At 37.6% G+C, this 23,035-nt stretch overlaps 2 long non-coding RNA genes across 2 annotated transcripts in view; one reads left to right on the top strand and one right to left on the bottom strand.

Annotated features, from left to right (window-relative positions):
* Nucleotides 1–23,035, bottom strand: part of LOC128639998 (uncharacterized) — a 120,682-nt gene that overhangs the window by 48,517 nt on the left and 49,130 nt on the right. The window lies entirely within an intron of this gene.
* LOC128639999 (uncharacterized) overlaps nucleotides 1–23,035 on the top strand; it is a 96,726-nt gene that overhangs the window by 71,921 nt on the left and 1,770 nt on the right. The gene's annotated exons all lie outside the window — the stretch shown is intronic.

Raw genomic sequence — 23,035 nt, 5'->3', positions numbered from 1 at the left:
CAAATAAAAACCTATCTAAATAAACCTAAGCTAACCATTGCCGGCTGGATGAAGATTGAAGAGGCCACCTGGATGAAGACTTCTTGCCACTTGGATCAGGACTTCACCGGCTGGATGAGGATGGATGTCCAGACTTTGATAACTGTAAGTGGATCGTCGGTGGTTAGTGTTAGGTTTTTTTAAGGGTTTTTTGGGTGGGTTTTATTTTTAGGTTAGGGTTTTGTGCAGTAAAAGAGCTAAATGCCCTTTTAAGGGTAATGCCCATCCGAATGCCCTTTGCAGGGCAATGGTTAGCTTAGGTTTATTTAGATAGGTTTTTATTTGGGGGGTTGTTTGGTTGGGTGATGGGTTTTACTGTTGGGGGGTCTTTGTATTTTTTTTTACAGATAAAAGAGCTGATTTCTTTGGGGCAATGCCCCAAAAAAGGCCCTTTTAAGGGCCATTGGCAGTTTAGTGTAGGCTAGGTTTTTTTTTATTTTGGGGGGCTTTTTTATTTTCATAGGGCTATTAGATTAGGAGTAATTTTTATTTTTGATCATTTTGTTTTTCATTTTTTGTAATTTAGTGTTTATTTTTTTTGTAATTTAGAAATTGATATTTTAATAATTTAATTTATTTTATTTTATTGTAATGTTAGTTTTTAGTTTAAGGCAGATTAGGTTTTATTTTACAGGTAACTTTGTATTTATTTTAGCTAGGTAGTTATTAAATAGCTAATAACTATTTACTAACTAGTCTAGCTAGTTAAAATAAATACAAACTTACCTGTGAAATAAAAATAAAACCTAAGCTAGCTACAATGTAACTATTAGTTATATTGGAGCTAGCTTACGTTTTATTTTACAGGTAAGTATGTATTTATTTTTAAATAGGAATTATTTAGTTAATAATTGTAAGGTTTATTTAGATTTATTTTAATTATATTTAAGTTAGGGGGTGTTAGAGTTAGACTTAGGCTTACGTTAGGGTTATGCTTAGGGTTAGGGTTACGTTAGTGTTAGGTTTAGGGGTTAATATATTTATTTAGTGTTAGTGATGTTGGAGGCCAGAGGTTTAGGGGTTAATAAATTTAGTATAGTGGCAGCAACATTGGGGGCGGCAAATTAGGGGTTAATAACTGTAATGTAGGTGGCGGCGATGTTAAGGGCGACAGATTAGGGGTTAATAACTTTATTTAGGTTTGCAACGATGTCGGGGACGGCAGATTAGGGGTTAATAACTTAATGTAGGTGGCTGCGATGTTAGGGGCAGCAGATTAGGGGTGTTTAGACATGGTTTTCATAAGGAAAGGTAGGTGTGTAAAGACAACACACCTGAAGTAGCGCTAATCTCTAATATAAGTAGGACATAAATCTCAACAGTTTACTTAATTAATAACTAGAAAAATTATTAAATGACAATAAATTAATACAACATTTCAATTCATAAAAACATACAAATAAAGAAGATAAGGGTATTCAAGTCCATGTATGTGGTGATATATAAAGACACAAAGGAATCCAGCTGCTCCTCTAAAACAGGTGAATCCACAGACCTTGATTGAAAGCAAAACGATCTAAAAAGATAGAGGAGAGGAGCGCAGACTCAAATGCAGGGTATAACAAAATTTAATAGTGTAAACAAAGACAAGTGGCAACTCACAAAGTATATAACATAAAATGGCATATAGTGTATCAATAACACTTAGCAACTTATCCCCTCTTCAAGTGTGTCCAGAAAGGAGTTCCAGGAAAAGGCAGGACAGGTGTATATCCTCATTCGCTCCAGGGAGGAAGCAAACAGGCAACCGGCATAAGTTCCCAAAGAGTGCCAGAAACCAGGCTGGCAACGGTAGCAAAGTCCGTTTAAATGGTATAAATAATGGCGATATAGTACTTTATCTGGCAAATAAGTGAATGAGATCCTAGGCTCCCAAATCCAAAAGTTCTGTGCTGCAGGTTCAGAACTGAGGACGGCCTCACTGGATCAAACAAATGACGTTAAAGGGGAGGAGCTCTACGCGTTTCGTCCCAGTAACGTAGGGACTTTCTCAAGAGTGATTTGTTAGTAGCGTGCATATCCTCTTATAGGTAGTGTATATCCACACTCCCACATTTTACACCAATGGGGTTAAAGGTCTTGATGATATGCACGATACTTCAAACAGGGGATTGTAAACAAACGCTTGTAATAGCGTAAGTGTGGCTAATTTTCAGATATTCACAGAACATGATTGATATACAATAATAGCGATCCACAATTATAATACAGTTCTAAACATGAACCATATCTATTGGTATCTAAAAATATTAAAAATATTATAAGTTAATATATATTCACATATAATTCTAAAAAATACAATTAATAATCATAAAAATATAACCAATAATCATTATAAATAAAAACCATTCAGTAAATATTTAAAAAACATTAATAGGCTTAAAAATGTGCTAAATGCAATACATCCTATATATATATGTTGTAACCAACAATTCATATATAGATACACAATATGTGATATACATAAAAAGCCAATATTGTATAAAATAAATAATGATGTGTAGGATTAAAGGAATGCTTGCAAATCAATGTCGATATTTAACCCTTTCGGTTCCAAACAGTTAAGGGTCCTAATCCAAAAGGTCTCCCTTTTTCTAAGATTTAGCAATCTATTGGTGTCCCATACGTTGGGTTTAATCCATTCTATGATTTTAACGGATAGATCAGACGGATTGCAATTATGGAAGAGCTTAAAGTGGCGTGAAACACTATGGTTCTCAAACCCTGATTCTATGTTTCTTATATGTTCCCTAACTCTATATTTTATTTTGCGTTTAGTGCGACCAATATAAATTAATCCACATTTGCATATGAGTTGGTAAATTACATATGTGGTATGACATGTGCACCTGTCCTTGCAGGGGTACCTTTTTGTTCCATCATAATTAAGAAAATAGGTGGAATTGCTGTCTATTCTAGGACAAAGAACACAATCAATGGTTTTGCAAGGGTATAAGCCATTCTTTCCCCCACACCATTTATTCACTGTTGTAAAATTAGAATTAGATTTTCTTAATTTAGTTGGTGCGATGTAATTCTTAATGTCTTTATTTTTCCTAAAAATGACATTAGGTTTGTCACCTACAATCTGTTTCAGCACAGGGTCAAGTTTGAGAACGTTCCAGTGTTTTCTTAAAATTCTCTGTATTTTTTGGTGTTGATTGTTATATTGGGTGACAAATTTAGGAACATGTTTTCTATCTTTTATCAGATTGTTCTTACCCTTTTGTGTATTATTAATTAGAGAGGCCCTATCCATCATATCGACCTTATATTTGCAATCTTCTAAATGTTTGGGATTGTAACCCTTCTCTATAAATTTGCCCATAAGTATGCTGGATTCCTCATTGTAATGCTCCATATTGGTGCAGTTACGTTTAATTCTTTGAAATTGTCCCAGGGGGATATTTTGTTTCCATTGCCTGAGGTGTCCACTTCTAATGTTTAATAGGCTATTCCTATCCGTGGATTTACGATAATTCTTAACTGCTACTGTGTTTGAAACCTCATTATGATAAAGAGTGAGGTCTAAAAAGGGTATTGATTTCAATGATTTTTCCATAGTAAATTTTAAATTATAAGTGTTATTGTTTATGTAGTTTAAAAAGTCATCTATGATATTCTCAGGGCCTTGCCAGATCATAATAATGTCATCGATATAACGATGGTATTTAATGACATTTGATTTGTAAGGGTTGTTGTTCCAAACCAAATTATCCTCAAAATGTGACATATATAGATTAGCGTACGATGGGGCAAAGGTAGTCCCCATCGCCGTGCCTTGATGTTGTCTATAAAATCTTCCTTCAAATAAAAAATAGTTATGATTCAAAATAAATAATATTCCATTGACTAGGAAATCAATTTGTTTTTCAGCAAATCTATTCTTACTAAGTATATCGTTGATAGCAGACACCCCTTTTGTATGGGGAATGCTTGTGTATAACGATGAAACGTCGCATGTAACCCAGACATAGCCTAATTCCCATTTAAAGCCTTCAAATTTCTGGATGACATCTATCGTGTCTCTGAGATAGGCTCTTGTATGAGTGACAATAGGCTGTAGGAAGTAATCAATATATTTTGAAAGGTTGTCACATAAAGAGCCTATCCCAGAGACAATCGGTCTACCTGGGGGGGTCTTGGAGTCCTTATGCACCTTGGGTAAGTGGTAAAAGCAAGATATCTTAGGGGCTACTTCATATATAAAGTTATATTCATTCAGATTGAGAACGCCATTGGTTTTGGCCATATTTAAAAATTCTAATAATTCTGCTTTGTATTTGTTAGTGGGATTAAATGTTAAATTGATATAGGTGGTAGAGTCAAATAGAAGTCTATTCGCTTCTTTCAAATAGTCTCCCCTGTTCTGGACAACAATCCCCCCACCCTTATCAGCTGCCCTAAACACCACATCGGTACATTTACTTAAATTATTAAGGGCCTCACGTTCTTTCTTTGATAGGTTGTCACCTAATTTAGATTGGTGTGATAAATTGCTTGTTGATAGGGCAGCTAGATCCTCACATACTAATTTATTGAATATTTTGATATATTCAGACTGGGTGTGCTGTGGATAAAAAATTGACTTTTTCTTTAAATTGCAATGTTTTATTGAAAAATCCTCGTTCTCTTCATATATTGAAAAGTCTAGATTCTCTACTGTATCAGAAAATGTATCCGATGATAGGGGATCACCATTGTTGTCATTTAATAAAATAAGGCTATTGAGGATTTCATCATCATCCTTAGTCAATGATGATACTGGATATGGGTAATGGATATCTGACTGTTTAAAAAAATATCTTTTCAAAGTTAAATTGCGTATAAACCTCTGAAAGTCTATATACAGGTTAAAATGATTAGGACCACTATTTGGCGCAAAGTTCATACCCTTTGCTAACAATTCTAGTTCATGTTTCTCAAATATTCTATCTGATAAGTTAAAAATGAGTTTAGTTCCTTCTTCTAATTCCAATGCTCTCTGTTTCTTTTTTCTTTGCTTAATCCCCCCTCTATTACCTCTAGGTCTTCCTCTTCGTGTGGTCTTTTTGGGTTTCGTTGATTTAGGGGTTGGTTTTCATGTTAGGGTGTTAGGTTTAAACATAACTTTTTCTTCCCCATAGTCATCAATGGGGCTGCGTTACGGAATATTTGTTTCCGCGATAGCAGGTGTTAGGCTTTTTTTTTGCGGGCTCTCCTCATTGATGTCTATGGGGAAATCGTGCATGAGCACGTCAAAGCAGCGCTTGTATTTGGGTGCGTTATGGAGCTCAACGCCACCATATCGCCCGTACAAACAAGCTTTTTGGAAACTTGTAATAGCAGCGCTATTGGGAGGTGAAATAACGCCGCTTTTGTGGCGGTCGTTAATTTCCCTATAGCGCTCAAAACTCGTAATCAAGCTGATAGTGATTTAAGTACGTTTTATCTTTGATATTAATATTTAGGATGTATTTGAACATATTTTCTGTATTTTTTTCCCTTTAATAAAGAGTAGTTTAAAAATTATATTTTGAATCAATTGACCATCACATTTAACTGGATATCTCTAGGTTTGTGAAAACTCCTGTAAAAAAAAGTGTCTTGATAAATCTATGTGATATTTTTTGTAGTTTCTTGTATTCTTAAACAGACATCCTATCACATACAGTATGTAATTGGGGTGGCTTAATGGGACAGTAAATGTTAAAGTGTACTTATTTATGTGTCATACAAATAACCTATATTTATAAAGGACATCCATAGCTGCCAAATGAAAAGGGTATCCTACCTTTTAAATGCTCTCCTGAAAGGCTTCACAGGAAGCCCCCAAGCTGGGAAAGTTTTTTTTCTTTCATTCAGCAGCAAGCACAACCAAGGACAACCAATTAGAAACTACTGTTCCTGTCTACACACACACACTTGCATTCCTCAACCCAGGACCTAGCATGATCCACTGTTTACATTACAACTCTCCCAGCTTGGGGACAACCTGTGGAGCCTTACTGAAGGGGTTAGGTATGATAATATTTACATATGGCAGCTACAAATGTCCTTTATAGACATAAAATATCAGACTGTAAGGTACACACATGTACTATTCCTTTAACTATTTCAAACAGCGGCTATTCAAATATGAGCCTAGAAACCTAATTGGAATCTTGCAATCCAAGATTAAAATTGCCATAAACTGACATAAAACAGGTTGAGATCTGTGCATATCCTAAAAGTAGGCTTCCTATAATTTTTAGAGGTGAAACTAGGACCACCTGGCGCGGTGCCAGTGGGGGTGTGGTCAGAGGCGTGTTCAAGGGGCGTGGCGATTACCGGTCCTTTGAAAGTAGTAGCTTTTATGTGCATAATGTTTTGTGGATACTCTATCCTTCCTCAGTCAAACAACATGTGAATTACACAGTTTAAATAGAGCACAACACCACCCCTAGTGAAAAAGGCACCATTCCGTTGTTATGGCAACCCATACACAACATAAGCAAACAAATCATCTAAATATCAGATTCTAAACAATGCCAAACATCAAGCATAATTACCAATTTCATAAAATAGCGAAAAGCATATACATCACACAATTTAATATCTGCAGTCTAATATGTGTTTTATGTGTCTTATTAAGGAACAGAACTGGATACTGATAAGGCATATATACAACATTGAATGAAATAATTTTAAAAGAAGCACGTACCTGCTAAAGCTGTTTAAGAGGCTACGCTATACAATATTGCAGGAAGATTACAGCCAAAATGCTATCCTGCATGAAGTAATGCAAGATCCACGCCAAAAATCCTGCCAGTCTGAACTTTCTGGTCATACCCACATGATTCTCCTAAAGGTGTATCACCGGTGATGTGACCAAGAGTTGGGGGGGGTGTTGAATTACTAGAAAAATAGAGAAAGTAGTACTACAAAATTAAAAACCCTATGCTGCTCACTGTATTACTAAATGTGAACTTTGAAGGGCACCAACGTTAAGCTAAGCAGGGCTGTATCTAACAATGTATCAACATCCAACTATGCTGGAGAGCAACAGCCACAGACTCACAGTAAGGTCATTTTGAATAATGTGTCCGAGTGTCAGGCGGTCTGAAACCCGGACACATGATTCGAAACCCGGAGGTGGCAACCCTACTGGGACAGAATGAACAACCGTGTGGGACACTGGGACAGCGCCTCCAAACAGGGACAATCCCAGTCAAACTGGGACGTCTGGTAAGCCTACCTAAAAGGGCTAATTAATTTAAAATAGTTTGCATAAAAAAATTGTTTAAAAATTGCTGGCAAGTATTTTAAAATAATTTTTTTTAAAAAGCAAAATGAATTACATAGCTAAACTGCCTGAAGCAGCCAACTCCCCCCCTTTTATCAGTGTTTAGACACAGGCATTGTATTTCAACTGAGTTCACATCTTCTAGGCATGCTCCAACAGATAATCCCTATTCACTTTTGCATTTTACCAAAAGAACAATAAACATAGATACAGCCATAAAAGGAATTGTGTGGGGGGAGTTAGAGCTTTACAATTCAGAAACTAAAAAGAAAGGGTTAATGGCGAGGCACTGCAGTATAAATTTGCAGGTAAAGTAATTAAAGTACATATTATATTATTTTGTCTCTATCCCAACTTGTTTTATGTCCCTTTAAGTAATTATAATATATTTTTTTGCATTCTTTTCTAAGGTATTCCAATCCTTAAGAATAATATTAATGCTGACTTTGTAAAATATTTAAATTCAGGGGGTTTTTTTTGTATGTTTTTAAATGAATTATTAATATCTAATCATGACATGTTATTCATTATTTCATGTCATTTTCAGTAATATAATTAAAATATTTAAATGTAAAAAAAAACATTTTATTACATTTACTAAGGAACATTCTGATTACCATATTTAGGGCCAGAGTGGCACCTTAACATTTACTGGTGAGCAATAAGGGGTTTATCATGCTGTTTTGGAACGTTGGGTTTTCCGCTAGTATTACATGTTGAAAGTAAACGCGATCACTTGAGCGCAATCGCAATGTACGCTAGAATGATTGCCTCATCCTCAGAGCTCTGGTTAAATGGACAGTCAAGTCCAAAAAAAACTTTCATGATTTAAATAGGGCATGGAATTTTAAACAACTTCCCAATTTACTTTTATCACCAATTTTGCTTTGTACTCTTGGTATTCTTAGTTGAAAGCTAAACCTAGGAGGTTCATATGCTAATTTCTTAGACCTTGAAGACTGCCTCTAATCTGAATACATTTTGACCACTAGAGAGCATTAGTTCACATGTTTCATATAGATAACATTGAGCTCAAGCACGTAAAGTGACCCAGGAGTGAGCACTGATTGGCTAAACTGCATGTCTGTCAAAAGAACTGAAATAAGGGGGCAGTCAGCAGAATCTTAGATACAAGACAATTACAGAGGTAAAACGTGTATTAATATAACTGTGTTGGTTATGCAAAACTGGGGAATGGGTAATAAAGAGATTATCTTTCTTTTTAAACAACAAAAATTCTGGTGTTGACTGTCCCTTTAACTGTTTTGCGAAACAAAAAAGTGTCACAAAACAAATTAAAAAGTACATTACAAAGTAAAGTTACACTCATAATAACGCCATCTAATAAAAAAAAAGCACACAAAAGTTATAAAGAAGGAACTTTGTGCAAACAAAATAATAATATATATATATATATATATATATATATATATACAAATTCAAAATAAGGTGCACTCCATTAAACCCAATCCAATTGCCGTGGTGCTGCATAAACAATACATATCCTTTCCAGCTCTCCTTGTTAAATAGAAGAAATGCTGCACTCACCGGTCTTGTTGTAGAAAGTTTCTTTTATTACAAACAAATGACAGTATATATCACACAAATACCCCAGACGTTTCGGTGCGCCTCTGGCACCTTTCTCAATGGGCTTGCTTCCAATCCTCTGACAAAACAATCTAACTACCCACCACCCTTATCCCTCTATTTAAACCCCCTATAAGTGCTCTATACTTCCGGTATCGCCAAACCGGAGCAAATGTGTGACGTCACTACCGCCGACAAAGCAATGCTGGAGGGCAGCCGCATGGCTAATTAGCATATCCCCTCCTCCTGTGATAGACAGGCGCAACGTCTAAACAGCGTATAGCAGTGATTCCACAACATTGCATCAGGCCGGTGATCGGAATAAAAACTGTGTCACCCAATAAAGTGAATCTGAATCTGAACCTAAATTTAGTCTGGTAATAGGTGTTGATAATATATGATAAAGGATTAAAGGGGTTCCTGTGGTTGAAGCACAGGTTTGCGGAGGTTATAGTCCTGCCGGCAGTTGTGATACCCCTCCAGACAGGTAATCAGTCCTGTGCTGGGATACGACAGGTATTGTGAGTCCTGTCTGTAATAAGCGCGCAAGAAATATATGAATGCCAGTTGATGGAGAGCTTTTAAGATAAGCTCTTCCGGGCAAGGTGGCAGTGAGTGAGTCTCACGTATGTTAAAGTTTCCCATATTCATTCCCATAATAGAGTTTTGTTACCCACCTGAAGCTCATGTTGATATCTGATGCTTGCTTTGCTTTGTTTTGTTTGTGTTTTTTGATGCTGTGCGTAGAAAATATTAAGTGGCTATGCATGTTATTATTGTGGCTATTATTGTGTTGAGAAATGGGAACTGCTTATAGATAAGAATGCACAGAGAAAATTACATGTATAAGGTAAAAGAAAAGAAGAGCTAATAGTTTCTGCAAAAGACAGAAATATTTTTTTTAAAAAACACTGTCAGTGAGTACTGCTGTGTGGTAAATAGAGAAATCTCTGTGTTAAACAAATGTAGCAGGCAAAGAAGGGGGGCCACCACTGAGCGCGCACATAGATCAGAAGAAAAAAAAAGAAAGAAAAGAAACTGTTACAGCAGCTCCGTTTGTATAATGTGTGATGGTCTGTCGGTTCTCACTGTGGTATGCGTGTAACAGATTTGCTTTAAACCAAAAACAGAATGTATTATTTGAAAATGATTGTCTCAAGCCGTGCAAAAGTGGCCATTTTGCGGGGTTTCGGAAAAGAAAAATAAATTTCTCCTGTTAAGTGTAGTCAGTCCACGGGTCATCCATTACTTATGGGATTATAACTCCTCCCCAACAGGAAGTGCAAGAGGATCACCCAAGCAGAGCCGCCACACAGCTCCTCCCCTTTACGTCATACCCAGTCATTCTCTTGCACCTAACTAATAGATAGGATGTGTGAGAGGACAGTGGTTATTAAAACTTAGTTTTTATTTCTTCAATCAAAAGTTTGTTATTTTAAACGGCACCGGAGTGTGTTGTTTTTTCTCAGGCAGCATTAGAAGAAGAATCTACCTGAGTTTGTGTATGATCTTAGCGGACGTAACTAAGATCCATTTGCTGTTCTCGGCCTTCTGAGGAGCGGGGTAACTTCAGAACAGGGGACAGCGGGCAGGGTTCACCTGCAAAGAGGTATGTTGCAGTATATTATTTTCTAAGGTATGGAATTGACTGAGAAAATACTGCTAATACCGTTAAAATGTAAGTACAGCCTTAAATGCAGTAGTAGCAACTGGTATCAGGCTGTCATGTATGTATGTTGGCACTAAAGCATTTCTGGGGAATGGCACTTCACTAAGAAAATACTGTATACATATAACTTATAGCCTTTCTGCAGTAAAAGCGACTAGCAACAGGCTTTTTTTTTTATAACTTTTCATGTATTTATATTTAAAACGTTTACTGGCATGTTAATCGTTTTAGCTCTGAGGTACTTGGTGAAAAATTTTATGGGCATTAATTTCCACTTGGCTGTCGTTTGTTTTAAATAAAATCAGTTTATTGAGCTTCCCCACTGTTGTATTATGAGCGGGAGGGGCCTATTTTGGCGCTTTTCTACGCAGTAGAAATTCAGTCACAAGTCTTCCTTGTTCTCCCTGCATGATCCAGGACGTCTCTACAGAGCTCAGGGGTCTCCAAAACTAGTTTTGAGGGAGGTAATCACTCACAGCAGACCTGTGAGACTGTGTTTTGACTGTGATAAAAACGTTTATATATTTTATTGTTATCCGTTTTTCCGGTATTAAGGGGTTAATCATCCATTTGCTAGTGGGTGCATTCCTTTGCTAAATCAATACATTTACTGTAAAAAATTGGTTTCTATAACAAATCCGGTTCATTGTTATTTCAACTGTGACAGTTTTTGTGTGCTTCTTAAAGGCACAGTGACGTTTTTTATATTACTTGAAAATTGTTTGAAAAGTATTTTCCAAGCTTGCTAGTCTAATTGCTAGTTTGTTTAAACATGTCTGACACAGAGGAATCTCTTTGTGCAATATGTTCTAAGACCAATGTGGAGCCCAATAGAAATTTATGTACTAATTGCATTGATGCTACTTTAAATAAAAGCCAATCTGTACATGTCAAGAAAATTTCACCAGACATCAAGGGGAAAGTTATGCCGACTAACTCTCCTCACGTGTCAGTACCTGCATCTCCCGCTCGGGAGGTGCGTGATATTGTGACGCCAAGTACATCAGGGCGGCCATTACAAATCACTTTACAAGACATGGCTAATGTTATGACTGAAGTTTTATCTAAATTGCCAGAACTTAGAGGTAAACGCAACCACTCTGGGGTGAGAACAGAGTACGCTGATAATGTTAGAGCCATGTCTGATACTGTGTCACAAGTGGCAGAGCATGAAGACGGAGAGCTTCATTCTGTAGGTGACGGATCTGATCCAAATAGACTGGATTCAGACATTTCAAATTTTAAATTTAAGCTTGAGAACCTCCGTGTACTATTAGGGGAGGTATTAGCGGCTCTGAATGATTGTAACACGGTTGCAATCCCAGAGAAATTATGTAGGCTGGATAGATACTATGCGGTACCGGCGTGTACTGACGTCTTTCCTATACCTAAGAGGCTTACAGATATTATTACCAAGGAGTGGGATAGGCCCGGTGTACCCTTTTCCCCCCCTCCTATATTTAGAAAAATGTTTCCAATAGACGCCACCACACGGGACTTATGGCAGACGGTCCCTAAGGTGGAGGGAGCAGTTTCTACTCTGGCTAAGCGTACCACTATCCCGGTGGAGGATAGCTGTGCCTTTTCAGATCCAATGGATAAAAAGTTAGAGGGTTACCTTAAGAAAATGTTTACTCAACAAGGTTTTATATTACAACCCCTCGCATGCATTGCGCCTGTCACGGCTGCAGCGGCATTCTGGTTTGAGTCTCTGGAAGAGACCCTTGAAACAGCTCCATTGGATGAGATTACAAACAAGCTTAAAGCCCTTAAGCTAGCTAATTCATTTATTTCTGATGCCGTAGTACATCTAACTAAGCTTACGGCTAAGAATTCCGGATTCGCCATTCAGGCGCGCAGAGCGCTGTGGCTAAAATCCTGGTCAGCCGATGTGACTTCTAAATCTAAATTGCTTAACATACCTTTCAAAGGGCAGACATTATTCGGGCCCGGTTTGAAAGAAATCATCGCTGACATTACTGGAGGTAAGGGCCATGCCCTGCCTCAAGACAGAGCCAAACCAAGGGCTAGACAGTCTAATTTTCGTGCCTTTCGTAACTTCAAGGCAGGAGCAGCATCAACTTCCTCCGCTCCAAAACAGGAAGGATCTGTTGCTCGATTCAGACAGGGCTGGAAACCTAACCAGACCTGGAACAAGGGCAAGCAGGCCAGAAAACCTGCTGCTGCCCCTAAGACAGCATGAAGTGAGGGCCCCCAATCCGGAAACGGATCTAGTAGGGGGCAGACTTTCTCTCTTCGCCCAGGCTTGGGCAAGAGATGTCCAGGATCCCTGGGCGTTAGAGATCATATCTCAGGGATATCTTCTGGACTTCAAAGCTTCTCCTCCAAAAGGGAGATTTCATCTTTCAAGGTTGTCAACAAACCAGATAAAGAAAGAGGCGTTTCTACGCTGTGTACAAGATCTTTTACTAATGGGAGTGATCCACCCGGTTCCCACGGTCGGAGCACGGACAAGGGTTTTACTCAAATCTGTTTGTGGTTCCCAAGAAGGAAGGAACCTTCAGACCAATCTTGGATTTAAAGATCCTAAACAAATTCCTAAGAGTTCCATCGTTCAAAATGGAAACTATTCGGACAATCTTACCCATGATCCAAAAGGGTCAGTACATGACCACAGTGGATTTAAAGGATGCCTACCTGCACATACCGATTCACAAAGATCATTACCGGTACCTAAGATTTGCCTTCCTAGACAGGCATTACCAGTTTGTAGCTCTTCCCTTCGGGTTAGCTACTGCTCCAAGAATCTTTACAAAGGTTCTGGGTTCTCTTCTGGCGGTACTAAGACCGCGAGGAATATCGGTAGCTCCGTACCTAGACGACATTCTGATACAAGCGTCAAGTCTCCAAACTGCCAAGTCTCATACAGAGTTTGTACTGGCATTTCTAAGGTCACATGGATGGAAAGTGAACGAAGGAAAGAGTTCTCTATTGCCACTCACAAGAGTTCCCTTCTTAGGGACTCTTATAGATTCTGTAGAAATGAAAATTTACCTGACAGAAGACAGGTTAACAAAACTTCTAAATGCTTGCCGTGTCCTTCATTCCATTCCACACCCGTCAGTGGCTCAATGCATGGAGGTAATAGGCTTAATGGTAGCGGCAATGGACATAGTACCCTTTGCACGCCTGCATCTCAGACCACTGCAATTATGCATGCTAAGTCAGTGGAATGGGGATTACTCAGATTTGTCCCCTATGCTGAATCTGGATCAGGAGACCAGAAATTCTCTTCTATGGTGGCTTTCTCGGCCACATCTGTCCAAGGGGATGCCCTTCAGCAGGCCAGATTGGACGATTGTAACAACAGATGCCAGCCTGATAGGTTGGGGCGCTGTCTGGAACTCCCTGAAGACTCAGGGATCATGGTCTCAGGAGGAGAGTCTCCTTCCCATAAATATTCTGGAATTAAGAGCAGTTTTCAATGCTCTTCTGGCTTGGCCTCAGTTAGCAACTCTGAGGTTCATCAGGTTTCAGTCGGACAACATCACGACTGTGGCTTACATCAACCATCAAGGAGGAACAAGGAGTTCCCTAGCGATGATGGAAGTCTCAAAGATAATTCGCTGGGCAGAGTCTCACTCTTGCCACCTATCAGCGATCCACATCCCAGGCGTGGAGAACTGGGAAGCGGATTTTCTAAGTCGTCAGACTTTTCATCCGGGGGAGTGGGAACTTCATCCGGAGGTTTTTGCCCAAATACTTCGGCGTTGGGGCAAACCAGATCTGGATCTCATGGCGTCTTGCCAGAACGCCAAACTTCCTTGCTACGGATCCAGGTCCAGAGACCCGGGAGCAGTTCTGATAGATGCTCTGACAGCACCTTGGGCCTTCAACATGGCTTATGTGTTTCCACCCTTCCCGATGCTTCCTCGATTGATTGCCAGGATCAAACAGGAGAGAGCATCGGTGATTCTAATAGCGCCTGCGTGGCCACGCAGGACCTGGTATGCAGACCTAGTGGACATGTCATCCTGTCCACCATGGTCTCTACCTCTGAGACAGGACCTTCTGGTGCAGGGTCCTTTCAAACATCCAAATCTAATTTCTCTGAAGCTGACTGCTTGGAGATTGAACGCTTGATTCTATCAAAGCGTGGATTCTCGGAGTCAGTGATTGATACTTTAATACAGGCTAGGAAGCCTGTTACCAGGAAAATTTACCATAAAATATGGCGCAAATACTTGCATTGGTGCGAATCCAAGAGTTACTCATGGAGTAAGGTTAGGATTCCAAGGATATTGTCTTTTCTACAAGAAGGTTTAGAAAAGGGTTTATCCGCTAGTTCGTTAAAGGGACAGATCTCAGCTTTGTCCATCCGTTTACACAAACGTCTGTCAGAAGTTCCAGACGTTCAGGCTTTTTGTCAGGCTTTGGCCAGGATTAAGCCTGTGTTTAAAACTGTTGCTCCACCATGGAGCTTAAACTTAGTTCTTAACGTTTTACAGGGTGTTCCGTTTGAACCCCTTCATTCCATTGATATCAAGCTGTTATCTTGGAAAGTTCTGTTTTTAATGGCTATTTCCTCGGCTCGAAGAGTCTCTGAGTTATCGGCCTTACATTGTGATTCCCCTTATCTGATTTTCCATTCAGACAAGGTAGTTCTGCGTACTAAACCTGGGTTCTTACCTAAGGTAGTTACCAACAGTAATATCAATCAAGAGATTGTTGTTCCATCATTGTGTCCTAACCCTTCTTCAAAGAAGGAATGACTTCTGCACAATCTGGACGTTGTCCGTGCCCTGAAATTTTATTTACAGGCAACTAAAGATTTTCGACAAACTTCTTCCCTGTTTGTCGTGTATTCTGGACAGAGGAGAGGTCAAAAGGCTTCGGCTACCTCTCTCTCTTTTTGGCTTCGTAGCATAATACGTTTAGCCTATGAGACTGCTGGACAGCAGCCTCCTGAAAGAATTACAGCTCATTCTACCAGAGCTGTGGCTTCCACTTGGGCCTTTAAGAATGAGGCCTCTGTTGAACAGATTTGCAAGGCTGCGACTTGGTCTTCACTTCACACTTTTTCCAAATTTTACAAATTTTACACTTTTGCTTCTTCGGAGGCTGTTTATGGGAGAAAGGTTCTTCAGGCAGTGGTTCCTTCCGTGTAAAGAGCCTGCCTGTCCCTCCCGTCATCTGTGTACTTTTAGCTTTGGTATTGGTATCCCATAAGTAATGGATGACCCGTGGACTGACTACACTTAACAGGAGAAAACATAATTTATGCTTACCTGATAAATTCCTTTCTCCTGTAGTGTAGTCAGTCCACGGCCCGCCCTGTTTTTTATGGCAGGTCTAAATTTTAAATTATACTCCAGTCACCACTGCACCCTATAGTTTCTCCTTTCTCGTTTGGTTTTCGGTCGAATGACTGGGTATGACGTAGAGGGGAGGAGCTGTGTGGCGGCTCTGCTTGGGTGATCCTCTTGCACTTCCTGTTGGGGAGGAGTTATAATCCCATAAGTAATGGATGACCCGTGGACTGACTACACTACAGGAGAAAGGAATTTATCAGGTAAGCATAAATTATGTTTTTGAACTTGGTGACAAGTTAATCTTATATGTATGTGGTACGCTATGGTATGTCGTACGCTATGAAATAGATGTTTTTCTGAGAAAGGAAAAAAGGGACTGAATCTCTGGTATGCGAGATGAAATTAGCTTGTCTGTATCACTGTAAAAAATGTAAAAATGTTTCTTTCTGTTTCCCTGCAGGGAAATCAGACGTTTTAAGAAGATATCTTGTAATGTTATTTTATAAACCTGTATTTTAAAGTCACCAGCATGTTTTTTTTTTTTTATTATAATTTTTTATTATAATTCAACACAGTTGTACATTTTTATACATTTTCCAAAAAGAAAAGTGAAGAAGGATATATAAGCAATGAGAAAAAGAAAAATCAAAACATCCATAAAAGATCCACATGCTAATATTCTTATCCAAAGAATTTTGAATCAAGCATTCCTTCATCTCTAATATTTCCCTGTTGAATTATATTTTATATACTTCTCTGAACAATGCTAAACAAAACCAAACAAAAACAAAACAGAATAAGCAACAAAAGAGAGAGGAAGAAAAAAAAAAAAAAAGGAGAGGGTTTCCCGCTCGTCCCCCCCCCCCCCAGCTCCCCAACATCATGTCCAATTACCAGAGTCCCAGCAATGCCGGCTTTGTCTTGTGTTCAAGTCTGGGCGCTAACATCTGAGAAATGTTTATTGGCAATAGCAAGCTCCATGGACACTGATCCCTGAAAGGGGGAAATCAGTTGTAATTGTATTTCCTTCGGGAAGCTGGCAATTACATTCCGCCATTTTAATATAAAACGATTGACTTGTGTTTCTGAATTTATAGATGTGTCCATTTGCTCCATAATCAGTATATTTTTCAGTTTTTGAATAAATTCTGTTAAAGTTGGGGCTTTACTAGATTTCCAGTACTTCAATATAAGTAGTCTACCGACCATTATTGCTGAATTTAATTGAGGTGAATGTTTATATGTGCCTATTTTTTGTCCGTCTATGAAGAACATTATATGTTCCAATTTAAGTTGGAGGTTTATGTGATTAATTTTATTCAGCCAGGCGTTAGTCTTATACCAAAACTTCCTGATTTTAGGGCAAGTCCAAAAGCAATGGTTCAAGTCAGCATTAAAAGCTTTACATTTATGACATGAAGCCACGGAGTGGTCCCATTTTGCTTTCTTACTAGGAGTAATATATATTCTGTTTATTAATTTAGTGTGGGACTCACGCCATGAAGTGGATAATGTTGCTGAGTCAGCAAATGTAAAGCTTTTATGTATAATTTCTGGTGACACCTGCCAATTTTTGGCAATATGCTCCAAATTTTTCTTCCCATATTCTAGCATATTGCTTTATATAGTGAAGTTACGTTATATTTCCCTATTTTAAAGAAATTAATAGGTATCTGTAGGATATTCCATGCACATTCATCTGAAGGATCGAATGAAAATTCCTTTAAGAAATGAAGAGCTTGGAAGTATGGGAAGAAATCTTTTTTTGAAATCGCATATTCAGTAGCTAAATCCTGTAGTGATCTACATGCCCCTGAGCCCCTTTCTCTTAGCTGATCTATATATATTAAGCCCTGTTGCGCCCAGGTATTGAAGGTACGAGAATTCAATGCTGCTGGGAAATTAGGATTGCCCGTAATTGTTAGATATTTAGAGAATTTATGATTAATATGAGTTTTTTTAAGAAGTTTCTGCCAGGCCCTAATTACACTATAAATAGTTGGTAAAAGTTTAATTTTGGTTGGACATTTATTCATATTACAATGTAATAATGCTTTTAAAGAATAGGGTCTGGTTAAAGTTGTTTCCAATTTCTGGTCAACTATATATTCTGCATTTGTTAGCCATTCAATTGCAATTTTAGAGATGCATACTAGATTATAGATCTCGATATCTGGGAAGCTCAATCCCCCATATTGTCTAGGCAAAGCCAATCTTGTTAGTCCGATGGCCCTTCTTTTTTCCCCCCAGATAAATTGTGCAAATAACTGATTGAGTAGTTTTATATCTTTTTGCTTTATAATAACTGGGAGATTTTGCATTAAATAAAGGAGCTTAGGGAAGATCACCATCTTGATTATGTTAATTTTGCCAGATAAAGTTAGGTAAAATTTCGACCAAGTATCTAAGTCCTGCCTAATCTTAGTAATGATTGGTATATAATTAAGTTCATACCATTCATTATAGTTTTTAGAAAGTTTAATCCCCAGGTAAACAAAGTTAAATTTAGCTTCTTTAAAATGATGTTGCCAGTATGATTCTTTGTTTTTGCTTAACCAAAAAAATTTCTGATTTATGAGTGTTGACTTTGTAGCCTGAGAATGCACTAAATTCTTGAAGGATATGGATTAGTAAAGGAATATACTTAGCAGTGTTAGCGGTCAGGACTAGTAGGTCATCAGCATATAGAAGTGTGGTGACTTTCCTATGTCCCAAGTTGATCCCTTCAATCTCTTTTCTTATGGATATTACGAGTGGTTCTAATGCTAAATTAAAAAGGTAAGGGGATAATGGACATCCCTGTCGTACACCTTTATTCAATGGGAAGTATGTAGTGGGGGTGCCGTTGACCAGGACAGATGAGGTTGAGGATTTATAAATTGTTCAAATAAAATCGACAAACGCCCCCTCGACTCCAAATCCTGGGAGAGCTGTGAACAGGTGATCCCAAGAGATGGAGTCGAAGGCTTTTTCTGCATCAATTAATATTAAGGCGGCATCCGATGTTGGGTTTTTATGCAGACAGGACTGGTTTAAAATTAATTGTAGTTTCCGTAAGTTCCGTGTAGCAATCCTGCCTGACATAAACCCAACCTGATCCTTATATATCAAGAGCCCGATAAAAGATTTTAAGCGATCCGCAATAATACTCATCAGAATCTTATAATCGATATTAAGGAGCGATATCGGTCTGTATGAAGATATCTGTTCTTTGTCCTTACCTTTCTTAAGGATAAGAACTATTTGTGATGCGGCGAAATATCTAGAACATATTTTTTTTTTTTTATGGTATGTCGTACGCTATGAAATAGATGTTTTTCTGAGAAAGGAAAAAAGGGACTGAATCTCTGGTATGCGAGATGAAATTAGCTTGTCTGTATCGCTGTAAAAAATGTAAAAATGTTTCTTTCTGTTTCCCTGCAGGGAAATCAGACGTTTTAAGAAGATATCTTGTAATGTTATTTTATAAACCTGTATTTTAAAGTCACCAGCATGTTTTAAGTATGTGGTATTCATATGCAGTTTTAGTTTTAAGTGATAATTGTTTTTTGGCATGTAAAGATATGATATTGTTTTTGCAAGTGAAGTAACGGCTTTGAAAGTGGCTTTGAAAGTGCGATGGTGTGTGTGATTTTTTTGTCACGCTCTGGTAAATATGAAACTGTTACTGGTATGATTAATGGGTTAACGTATGTTGTATTTGTAAGGTCTGTGCACGGAGTTAGTGCACCTAATGAGATATAGTTTTAGGCTGTAGTTGAAAATTTATCTAAAAGTGCGTCCGTTTTTGTTGCAAGTAAATTAATCTGCAGGTCATGCTACAGTACAGAGGTGAAATTTGTGTGGTAAATCATACAAGCAGCCTAAATTATGGTTGGGATATACATATGAGATTTACGTGATGAATGGTTAGTCCTTAAAGGGACAGTTCACTGTAACAAGGTGTTGCTATTAATGTATTGTCCATGACTTGTTATACAAGCTGCATAGTATAAAATATAGGAGAAATTGCATTTGCAAATTTATTTGTATATATATATGAAGTAGCTGGTTTTATGCTTTCAAAACACAGTTGATTGCAATGGGTTGAATTTTAGATAATAATAATATCTCATTATCTTATATTTGTCTGTAAGATCAGAGCTTAGTGCGTAGACGGAGCAATAGAAAATTGTCATTTTATTATTTAAAGAACCAGTGCAATAACACTGTATTAGTAGTTTGCTCAATATATTTTAAGAGACCTTTCTTTGTATATATTTATTTTAAATCTGCTGTTCAGATAGCAGATATTTCTTTTTGCAGTATAACTTAATTCTCTCTGTAATGCAAACTGAAGTGATAAGTTGTCTACAATTTTAGTGTAGGGATCCGTGAGACTAGCGGACAGAAAAAAAAACGAGAAAAAACAGAGGAGTGAAAATATTTAAAGGGATACAGGCAAACTGATATAACATCTGAGAATTTAAGGGAATATTTACATAAAAGACGATGAGGTTTACTGTAAGCCTAAGACTAGTATATTTCACTGTGTTAGCAGTTTCAATTAAAGATTATTTTTAGTTTGGGTAAAATGTCCCTTTAACTAGCCTGCATCCCACTGTGAGTGCGTTCTTATGCTGCTTATGCTTGTTTAGGCTATTTAATGAACGTCAGTATACATTTTTATTATAAGGATCATTGGGAATAATTTAAAGGGGAAATTGTATTAGTATTCTTTTTTAGAAAGCTTATTTTTGTGTTACATACGGTTGTTATATTTGGCTGGACAACTGCAGAATGGTGAATATCAATTTATACACAATATTAAATCCAATAATTTTGTTGTGGTTAAACTAATTAGCATTTATCAAGTTTTAGTGTGAATTTTATATTTTTAAGCAGTAAACAGTGTTTCTCCTTTAAGTAGAAATGAAACTTTGAGCTTGCCTCACTATCCTTGAGAAGAATGATAACACTGTGCATGTTTTGCTTTTCTTTAAAAAAAAAAAAGTTTCTCTGTTTGGCTTTGTTGCAGAGAGAACGATTTGCACTTTACATTTAAAGCGGCAGTACTAGTGTTCTATGTTATAAAAAATGATAACTATAAATTGCTAACTACATAAAACAAGTATTTATATTATATTCTGTCACAGAATATAGCTTCAAAATGATAATTTTATTTCGGTGGCTGTCAAACTGTATCTCCCAGATATTTCAGAACTCTTTGTTATTTAAAATAACCCCCACTACGTTCAATAAATAAATGAGATATTATTTAATGAAGTGATTTCAGTGACACTTTAAAATATATATAGTTATTTGGTTATTACCTAGTCTACCACTATTATTGCAATGACTTTGACTGCTGCTTAACAGCTAAGCTGTGGGCTATAATGTGTCTACAATAAACACCCCTACTTAAGGCGATACGGGACGGCAAACAAATGATGCACATTTTATCTGATTCTACTGCATTTATATAATTTGCTAATTTATCTGATCACAGTTTTAGTTTTATTTATATGGCTTACGTGTATTTTGTCTCTTGGTGTTGTAATGAGATTTATACAGCCTGTGATAAGAGGCAGCCCTCAAAGGCTTAAAAATTAGCATATGAGCCTACCTATGTTTGGTTTAAATCTAGGAAGGTTGGTTAAAATTAAAAGTCCTATCTGAATAATGAAATTTTCATTTATCCTAGAATGTCCCTTTAACAGTGGCTACCGTGGTTATCTGATCGTTCCCAGATAAGCACAATTTTATTTGTGCAATCTGCAACTGAAGTTTCTTGGGCATCTGCTGTGATTGCTTTCTTTGTGTGATATCAAAGTTTTGTACATAGTGGATGTTTTTAATTGTTCGTAGTGTTCTGAGAGTGTTGCATTTCAGTGACTGTCAGAATATGTGTTGCATTTTAAGTTACTTGTGGTTGTTTGAAATTTGTGTCAGCAGCTAATGTTTTGTTTTGTGAAAGACAAGAACGATTGGTTTTCACTGTTTGTTTGTTTGTTATGTTTTTCTCTTTTGTGACTACGTGTGGAAGCGTGCTGTATGGACAGCATATTGAATTGTGAAGTGTATTTCATTTTGCTTGCTATTGAGAATTGTCTCTGCATGAGTGGAGTGCATGATTTGTCATTTAGTTTCTTGTTATCTTGTGTTTGCGTGTCACAGGAGATGTTTCACGCAAACATGGGGGAAGTATTGATGAGTATTGATGAATATCTTTATGTAATGGGGGTGATTGTTTTTAGGAGGTGAACCTAAAACGTTTTGAATCTCCTCGTACAATGTTATTGTCTAACCACAAGCTGTGCCCTAAATTTCCTTGTCTTACCCCTATGCAGGATGCACTACGTCCCTAGGATTGTCTAGAACTTTCCTTCATTGGGAATCTGGCCACGGAAAAGCATCTACCTTGATGGCCTCCCCGGTCGTAGCCTGTACACCCACACCCCACTCCTTTTTTCCCCCTCCCTGGTGGATTAGATCTTTTTATTGTCTTTCTGTGTTTTATTTTGCTCTCATATTTCAGATGCCTAAAATGTTTATTTTTCTATGTGGTTCTTAACACTATATTTGTATTTGCAGGATGAGAGTATGCTGTATTCAGAGATTGAAACACACTAACTGAATTATTTTTGAGTTTCCATATTTAGGTAAAATCTGTACAGGCAAAATTCCATAAATGCACTCTTCAAAAGATTAAAGATTGAAAGCAAGTAAACCTTTAAAGAAAGAAAAGATGAAGATGAAAGACCTTTTGTCAAGCTTGTTTTAACCACCATACTGCAGTAAAAAAAAGTTGCTGAACTATCTTTGGATCCATTCTTGCTTTGCATGCTGGTACCAGCCCCAGAACTGGACTCTGGGTAATCCATGACTGTTTCCTCTGATGTGTGTCGTCAGGACATAAAGACTATCCTTCTCTGGACTGTGCCTTACCGCTCGATATGGAGGTCCTGTTATGCTGTTACAGGGTCAACCAATCAAATTAGGGGAGTATTGTTTAACTCAATTCCTTATATTGCTTGTTTTGTATTCTCTGGTATTTGTTATTTTTTGATCATATTGGGTATAAGACATCATATGCTTCATTGGTATTAGTGCACATTGTAGTTTATGTGCTTAACAAAGTAACCCTTTAGATGAAGGTAACTGTGAACTTCGCAGTATTGTACCCTATTGAATGGCCCACTGAGTATAAAAATATGTTTAAGG

This window comes from Bombina bombina, chromosome 9, assembly GCF_027579735.1.
Source record: "Bombina bombina isolate aBomBom1 chromosome 9, aBomBom1.pri, whole genome shotgun sequence".
NCBI classification, from domain to species: domain Eukaryota; kingdom Metazoa; phylum Chordata; class Amphibia; order Anura; family Bombinatoridae; genus Bombina; species Bombina bombina.
This window is presented reverse-complemented; position numbering and strand designations above follow the sequence as displayed.